The 9,112-nt window shown below is 41.8% G+C and overlaps 1 pseudogene; it reads left to right on the top strand.

The window, feature by feature from the left end:
• Nucleotides 1–3,655: 3,655 nt before the first annotated feature.
• On the top strand, nt 3,656–8,651 carry LOC144308362 (glyceraldehyde-3-phosphate dehydrogenase pseudogene; annotated as a pseudogene).
• Nucleotides 8,652–9,112: the final 461 nt, after the last annotated feature.

Genomic DNA, 9,112 nt, shown 5'->3' with positions numbered 1-9,112 from the left:
ATGTTTACACTCTCTATTCAACTAAAAGCTCCATAAAGGGAATCCTTCTGTCTTAGGTGTCTTTAAAAAGGTGTTCCCAGCATTATATCCACGATATAGTTGGTACTCAGTAGACTTTTATTGAATGAGTTAATGAGTACTCTAAGCAGATATTGATTGAATCTAAAGTTTTGGCATAAAAGGATATCTATACAGGGAAAGGAGAAGAAAATTCTGGATCTGTCCATGTAAGCAAAATTCTAACGGAAAAGATATAAAGGTCATATTAGAGTATCCTGAGGCAAAATTCGGATCTTTGAGAAAAATTTGAAAATGTAGTATGATAACCAGAGAAAATAGACCATAATAGGCCTATTTTTCTTTTTGTACATGAATCTTCACATGTCAAGAGAAAAGAACAGATAAAATTGAAGGCATAATGGTTTGGGAAAATAGTGAAAATAATTGCTTCATATTACTAAGGTAGTAACAGGAAATGATCATCTGGCAATTGGAGTACAGCTCGAGGCTTATTTCTTCACATAGTGAAAGAATTTCTGATGCAATTATGGCAGGAGACCCAAAATTGCTGTTCTCTCCATTAAAGACCCCATACGTATAACAGGGAAATCCAAATCACTTCCTTAAATGCCTCAGTGTGATGAGTTTGGCTATCTAAATCAGAAACTAACTCCTCGTGAAGAGAAAAGAAACCAGCATTTTGTCCCCAAATACCGGTGAATAAAGCCACTGGTGGATTGTGCAAGGAGCCCCCAAAAGATAAGGTCCCTGCCTCTATGGTATCTATATTTCTAAAACTAAATTAAATTGTCAAGTTTAAAAGGTGAGACCTTGAAATTTTATCATGCACTACTGTTACTGGTTTTTTATTTAAAATTTTTATTTATTTATTTTAGAGACAGAGAGAGAGTGTGTGTGAACAGGAAGGGGCGGGGGCTGCCAGGAAGGGGGAGAAGCAGATGGACAGGGACAAGCAGATGCCACTGAGTGTGGAGCCCGATGTGGGGCTCAATTTCAGGACCCTGTGATCATGACCTGAGCCAAAACCAAGAGCCAGATGCTTAACCAACTGAGCCACCCAGATGCCCCACCTCTTTTACTGTTAAGGGTGCCCCACCCTCTTTTACTGTTGTTGGCGCTATGTGTTCATCCACACAGGACTGTTAGTTCAACTGGAGTACTTCATGAATGATATAAAGAAATCTTGCCCTCATCTGGTGAAGGGAGTTAAGCAAATAAATGAGTAAAATACATAGTGTATTACTTGGTGACACATGGGGAAAAATAAAATGGAAGAGGAGCAAAGGAAGAGTGCAGGGTGGGGGTTGCCTCACTGCTCCAGAGCCATATGTAGGTTAGAATCCTGAGAAGTATTAGCCCTCTTGGGATAATAATTGGAAATCAAGAAAACAGGCACAACACCATTTGTCTTGACGATCTCAAGGTAAACAATAGGTGGGAGGTATTGAATGTTGACCAGAAAGGGAGAGATTCTTATTAGAAGCGCACAGAGCTCTTGGGCATCCTTTCACTCCCGCTAGTAGGCGCATGGAAGTCTGAGACTGGGCAGTCGTAGCCAGAGTAAAGGCATCTTCTGGACTTCTGCTTTGGAGGCAGAAGAAACCTTGAGTGGAATGTTCTGATCCAGATCCCACTGAGGTCAGGAACTCCTCACCCTCGGTCAAGTTCAAAAAGTCTGGAAGATAAGATATTGGAAGAAAACACACTGCTAACACTTTGCCATTGGGTGTGATACTATTCAATTCCAAATTTACAAACTTCTAATAAGAGGTCTTCCGATTTGGGGCGCCTGGGTGGCTCAGTCAGTTAAGTGTCTGACTCTGGATTTCAGCTGAGGTCATGATATCAGGATGGTGAGATCGAGCCACGTGTTGGGTTCTGTGCTAGGCCTTGAGTCTGCTTAAGATTCTCTCTCTCCAGGTGGCTCAGTGGTTTAGCGCCGCCTTCGGCCCAAGGTGTGATCCTGGAGACCTGGGATCGAGTCCCACGTGGGGTTCCCAGCATGGAGCCTGCTTCTCCCTCTGCCTGTGTCTCTGCCCACCCCCCCGTCTCTCTGCCTATCATGAATAAATAAATAAAATCTTCAAAAAAAAAAAAAAAGATTCCCTCTCTCCCTCTGCCCCTCCCCACTCCTCTCCCTCAAAAAAAAAAAAAAAAAAAAGAGGTCTTCAGATTCAAAAGTGGTTTTTAACTGAGACAAAAGCTGAATCACAGAATCAAAAAATTGTCTTGGGGAGCAGAGACTGGGGCAAGCTACCTCTATGCTCCAAAGAGTCCTTGCTGACAGTGAAAATAACTGAATAGGATTGATGGAGAATATTCACGTATTCCTTCTCTGTGAGAGAAGTCTATTACTAAAGATATATCAGCAAAACCCATAATTTATGCTTTCTATCTAGCCTCTGTATAGTGTAAGCCCATCATTTTGGAAATGAGTCTCGGGAATCAGGTAGGAAAAATCAGAAATTTCATTCTCTATCAAAGCTCACCGAGAGTTGACAGTTTAGGGAGAGCAATGAGACATGTAACCAAAGAACTAAAAAACCAACTGTTGCCCTTGTCGAGTTACCCTTCTGAGCCACTCCAGTGCTTTGGGGCCCTCGAGAAACTTCAAGACACTCAAATACCAATGTGGTTTTCTTTAGCTTGGAGATTTCATTATTCTCATGAAGCTGTATGTGAAATGAAGCTGTCATTCATGAAGCTGTCACAAGGAAGATAGAGCAGCCAACAACTCAGGACTGCTCGACGACGTAAATTTCTGACCAAGATTTATGAAGTTCCAAGAAATCATCTTTCCTACATTTCACCATCTTTTGCCACTTTCAGCTTCCACTTAACATACCACCCTAATCCCTCCCTCCCATTTTCAGGAAAGATGGGGTGAAGTTGTGTTCTGCTGCAACTTTAAAAACCTTGAGTTAAGAAATGGCAGTCAGCTCAGGAGCGCCTGACCCCTGGCTGTCCTCTGTGAACCAGCACTGTACTTTTCTGCACCTTTCCAGACATCCTGACACGTTTCTTCTCTACGTACAGAATGATTACAAGATTAGAGATAGCCTACGTATTAACCAAGAAAATGGTTAAAAAAAATCTTTGTAAGCAAAAAGAAGGTAGGTTATCGGGGAACAGCTTCTTTTACTGCTTACGGAAGTGCAGGATAGAAGGCTATGGTGCTGCCTTCTCCAAGAGCAAATGACTCCAGAGCTATGATGTTTAGGGAGGTATCCAGAATTTTCCTCCAATTTAGATCAAAATAAAGCCAACACTACATGGGTTTGTCTTGTGCCAAATAAAGGATGCACACCTCTTTTCCAGGGAGGATATGGTGGTGACACCTCCTTCTGGAAGCCTTAGGCTTTTATCAGACTGAAGTAGGGGAGTCCGTGTAGGGGGAGAGGCAACATTTGGGGAGTGAAGGTGGTAAGGATGTGCCAGAAAGGAGTGCTCTGAGAAGAGGTGTAGGGTTGAAAAGATATAAATCATGTCAGGAGATAGTAATTTGATCAGTTTGCCTAGAGGGAAAGTTCAAACAGGGCAACGTTTAAAAATAAGACTGGAGGCTCTCTGCTCCTCCCTGTTGGACAGACAGCTGCATCTTCTGGTGCAGGGCCAGCTGCATCCCCATGACATGATGGTGAAGGTCGGAGCAAACGGATTTGGCCGTATTGGGCACCTGGTCACCAGGGCTGCTTTTAACTCTGCCAAAGTGGATCTTGTCTCCATCAATGACCCCTTCATTGATCTCAACTACATGGTGTACATGCTCCAGTATGATTCTACCCATGGCAAATTCCATGGCATGGTTAAGGTTGAGAATGGGAAACTTGTCATCAATGGGAAGTCCATCTCCATCTTCCAGGAGCGAGATCCCGCCAACATCAAATGGGACGATGCTGGTGCTGAGTATGTTGTGGAGTCCACTGGGGTCTTCACCACCATGGAGAAGACTGGGGTGGTCTTGGGTGGGGCCAAGAGGGTCATCATCTCTGCTCCTTCTGCTGATGCCCCCATGTTTGTGATGGGCGTGAACCACGAGAAGTATGACAACTCCTTCAAGATTGTCAGCAATGCCTCCTGCATCACCAACTGTTTGACTTCTCTGGCCAAAGTCATCCATGACCACTTTGGCATTGTGGAGGGCCTCATGACCACCATCCATGCCATCACTGCCACCCAGAAGACCGTGGATGGCCCCTCTGGGAAGCTGTGGCATGACTGCCAAGGAGCAGCCCAGAATATCATCCCTGTTTCCATTGGCACCACCAAGGCTGTGGGCGAGGTCATCCCTGAGCTGAATGGGAAGCTCACTGGCATGGCCTTCCATGTCCCCACCCCCAACATGTCAGTTGTGGATCTAACCTGCCGCCTGGAGAAAGCTGCCAAATATGATGACATCAAGAAGGTGGTGAAGCAGGCATCGAAGGGCCCCCTCAAGGGCATCCTAGGCTACACTGAGGACCAGGTTGTCTCTTGCGACTTCAATAGTGACACCCACTCTTCCACCTTCGACGCCGGAGCTGGCATTGCCCTTTTTTTTTTTTTTTATTAATTTTTATTTATTTATGATAGTCACACACAGAGAGAGAGAGAGAGAGAGAGAGAGAGGCGCAGAGACACAGGCAGAGGGAGAAGCAGGCTCCATGCACCAGGAGCCCGATATGGGATTCGATCCCCGGTCTCCAGGATCGCGCCCTGGGCCAAAGGCAGGCGCCAAACCACTGCGCCACCCAGGGATCCCCTGGCATTGCCCTTAATGACCACTTTGCCAAGCTCATTTCCTGGTATGACAATGAATTTGTCTACAGCAACCAGGTGGTGGACCTCATAGTCAACATGGCCTCTAAGGGGTAAGAGCCTCCTGGACCACTCTCAGCCCCAACAAGAACAAGAGGAAGAGAGAGGCCCTCAGCTGCTGGGAAGTCCCTGCCCCAACTTAATCCCCCAACACAATGAGAATCTCCTGACCTCCAATTTACATCCCAGACCCCAAGGAAGGGGAGGGCTTGGGGACCCCTACCTTGTCATGTACCATCAATAAAGTATACTGTACCCAGCCAAAAAATAAAAATAAAAATAAGACTGGAAAAGTAAATTTGAAACAGATTGTATGAGTCTTTGAATGCCACAAGGTTGTAAACTAGATTTAAGATTTTCAGTTGTAAGTGATCAGTGACAGATCTAATTCTTGTGCCTTATTTATCATTACACAGTGAATATCATCTTTTTCCAAACAAAAGCTACCTCTAGAAATCATCTTGGAGAGCAGAAATCATTGATCTCAGAAGGTCCTATGTCTTTTCTGATTGTTTAAATACTTTCAGATATAGCATATATCATCTAGACTGACCAACTATGATATATCTATGTGTCATTACTACTGGTGGTTCCAGAACATTTTCCATCACTTTAATGTCCTTCTCTTTGGAGCTTGTAAGAATGCCCATGGAAAATATATACATTTAAAAAAAGAAAAGAAAACATGTACATAGATGTGTTAGAATAAGACAGGGAAACTAGCTTATTTCAAAACAGTAACAAGGCCATTCTGTTGTTAATTCTTCCCCTGAATACTGAAATAATTTAACTCTCAGGAGAACCATTCATTGACAGGCACATAGTGACAGAATGTGTTATCTGCTCTTTGAGTTAATTTGTATTGATCCCCAAAAAATGTCGGTGGAAACTGCTGTTGCAAAACCATCTCCCTCAAACTGTTGATGAATTTTATGTCAAGACATCTAAAGATGATAATCTGAAGAATGAAACAAAATTCAACAACTTTCAAATGAAAAGGTTCTCCTTTGAAAAATCATGTGTATCACAATGGCTTAAGATGATTCCAGGATGTCTTTATGCATGCATCATAAACTCAAAGAGAGAAAACGAGAAACTGGCTTGTGTGTAATTTTTTAAGATTATTTATTTATTTATTTATTCATGAGAGACACACAGAGAGAGGCAGAGACACAGGCAGCAGGAGAAGCAGGCCCCCTGCAGGGAGCCCAATGTGGGACTCGATCCCGGGACCCCAGGACAACAGGACCATGCCCCGAGCCAAAGGCAGACGCTCAACCACTGAGCCACTCGGACGCCCCTGGCTTGTTTCTATTGGAGAAAGATTATAATAACTTTCATATGGAAAGTGATTCTAGACTCGGCTTTCCCAGGGACATTTTCTATTAATTGTTTTTTTCTTGTGAATGGGATGTTTTCTAGTTTCTTTACATGCCTTATAATTTTTTTGAAAACTGGACATTTTGAATATTATAATGTGGCAACTCTGAAAATCAGATTATATTCCTTCTTCAAAATTTCCTGCTGCTGCTTGTGTGGTTGTCGCTGTTTGTTTACTGGCTTTTAAAAATTAATTTTGTAGTATCTGTATATTCTTTCTTGTGTATGGCCAACTGAAATCTCTGTTCCATTAGCTGAGTAGTAGCTAGGGATTTGAGAGCCTTTTCTTTAAATACCTGGAACCAAACCAAACCAAACTAAAGATTATTCCAGTCTTTGTAGATCAGATATGTGTTGGCGCACTGCTTCATTGCATAGCCAGGCAGTTTAAAACTCTACCTTAGCCTTCACTTCTTGGTTGTACAGAGCCCGAAGGTTGGCCAGTAATGAGAACTTAAGGACTTCTCAGGTCGTTTCCGAGAATGTGTTCTGACCTAGGCATTCATGTAGACTTCTAGAATCTTTAAAATTCATGGGAGTTTTTCAAAGCCTTTATTCTCCAAGTATTTTCTTCCCAAGATTCTTCCCTCCTAAGTTTTTGTATATTTCTTACTCCAACTGTTACCTTTTGTCCCAGGCAGCAACATCTAATATATTTGCCTATATTTTTGACAAATGCTACCCAGGGAGCCACCTTGGTCCTGGGGAAGCTTGGAGATAGGCAAAACAAAGGCAAATACTTATTCGAATCCCTCAGGGCACCATATGCAAGGTCGAAACATACATAATTCGGAGGAAAACCCATATTGCTTTCTCTTGTACCAGCAACCTTCACTTGGAGTGCACCCCGCCATTCAAAGCTACTGCCACACTGGGGTGTAGGAGATGATAACAGGGTACATCGAAATGCCACAGAGCTCTTTCACCAAAATGCAGCAGTTTTTTTCTTTGTTAAGCATTTCCTTGGTTGTTGTAAGTTTAGATTAGATTCCAGAGTTCCAGAAAAGTTGAAGCTGACAGTTTTTGTCAGCTTTTCCATCGCTCTTGTGAAGGGCTGGCATTTTAGACTTCCTTCCTCTGTCAGATATCACTTTTATTACTTTTAAGCATTTGTCTCTGTATATTGAAAACCAATATAGACATCTATGATCTGAAATGGCTTAGAATTCCACGTATCTACTGACAATCTTTTATTGTGCGTTTCAGTCTCTGATAAGAGGGATGAGGCTATGTTAATGAGGTTAGCCAAGTTAGTAATGAGGGCTTACTACACACAAGTCAGGCATTGTCTTCACTCTGTCAGTCTACACAGCAGTCGTGGGAAGTGGCTATTCTTATGTACACTTACAGATGATAAAAATAAAGTGCAATCAGGTTGAGTGACTTGCTCGAAGTTACACTGTTAGTAAAGATATGACACTAAGATTTAAATCCACATAGTCTGGCTCTGGAGCCTATGCTCTGGACTACTACCCTCTACTACCAATACTACTGAGAAATAGTCATAAAATAAGAATAATAACAATGAGGAAAAAAGCTTTAATGCCAAACTGTTTCTTTTGAGGGAGTGATTTGTTTTCTGTGTCATAGATATGCACTAGCATAGAGTTCCAATCTGGGGCACCTGGATGGCTCAGTCGGTTGGGCACCCAACTCTTGATTTTGGTTCAGGTCGTAGTCTCAGGGTTTTGGGATCAAGCCCCATGTCCAGGTCCACACAGGGCATGGAGTCTGCTTGGGATTCTCTCTCTCCCACTCTCTCTGTCCCTCTCCACAATCTCTAAAAATAATTAAAAAAATAATAATAAGAGTTCCAGTCTCATAGAAGAGAATTGATTGATTTGGAAGTTCCTTCCTTGTCAGTCTTCACATACTATTTTGGTGTGGTTTCATTATTTTTTTGCTTTGCTTTCGCCCTTGTGAATCCTTTTATTTATTTTATGTATTTTAACTTATTTTGATACATTTCCATTAGGTGGCCAATAATTAGGTTGCTTAAGTGGCCTTTTGAAATCACATTTCTTCCTAATTAGAACCTAATTCTGGGTTGTGACATTTGTAGGTATTGATTTATGTTTTTTCATATATTAACTTCTGGGATATCGTTTACAAAATTAAATAATAATCCCCCAAATTAAAGCAAATTTCGTTGACCACCACTCCCTCATGTAAGAGTAGATTTGAAATCTCTTTGACAGAAGCTGAAGTGAGCTCTTAAATTCAGCTGCATTAATGTCAGGAGTCTGGAGAAGAACATTACAACTGCTAAGTGGAAGATTAAAGAATATAACAAACGTCATAAAAAAAGAAAGCGGATTTGTGGATTTAGAGAGTTTGATACCATAACCACAACAGGAGAAAATGACATGGTACTTGAATTGCAAGGCTCTGAGATACAACTGATTTTTCTTTACCCCTTGAAGCGAATTGAAGTTGGTAGAAAAAGCTCCTGAAAGAAATAGCACTCACAATGTACACAATGCCTGGCTTCTTTTTGAAATCATAGGATTGCCATAAATTTTCCTGAGAAGTAATTTGCAACAAATCATTTGAACAACTCTCTAAAATATTTTTCAGTGTAATCCTTAATTGGGTAAATTAGAGACATTGTGTTTTTTTTTTTTTAACCACAATTAGCCAGAAGATGGCTCAAAATTCCATTGAATAAATGCTATGCTATGTAAGTGCTTAATTACCAAACAAATTAAGTATATGTTAAAGTCTAAACAAAATAATTCTGCATCAAATTACTATAAAAATGAAGAAAGTCTAAACTCTGTTCTCTCAGGAACTGAGTTTCTCCAGGTCTGAGATATGACAGAAGGAGGGCCATTAACAACTGTCAGAAAAGGAACAAGGTGAGCCACTGTGACTCAGCATCTCAGGGCTTTGAGCCTGGTCTGGGTCTCTTGGT

Source organism: Canis aureus, chromosome X, assembly GCF_053574225.1.
Source record: "Canis aureus isolate CA01 chromosome X, VMU_Caureus_v.1.0, whole genome shotgun sequence".
Lineage (NCBI taxonomy): Eukaryota > Metazoa > Chordata > Mammalia > Carnivora > Canidae > Canis > Canis aureus.
This window is presented reverse-complemented; position numbering and strand designations above follow the sequence as displayed.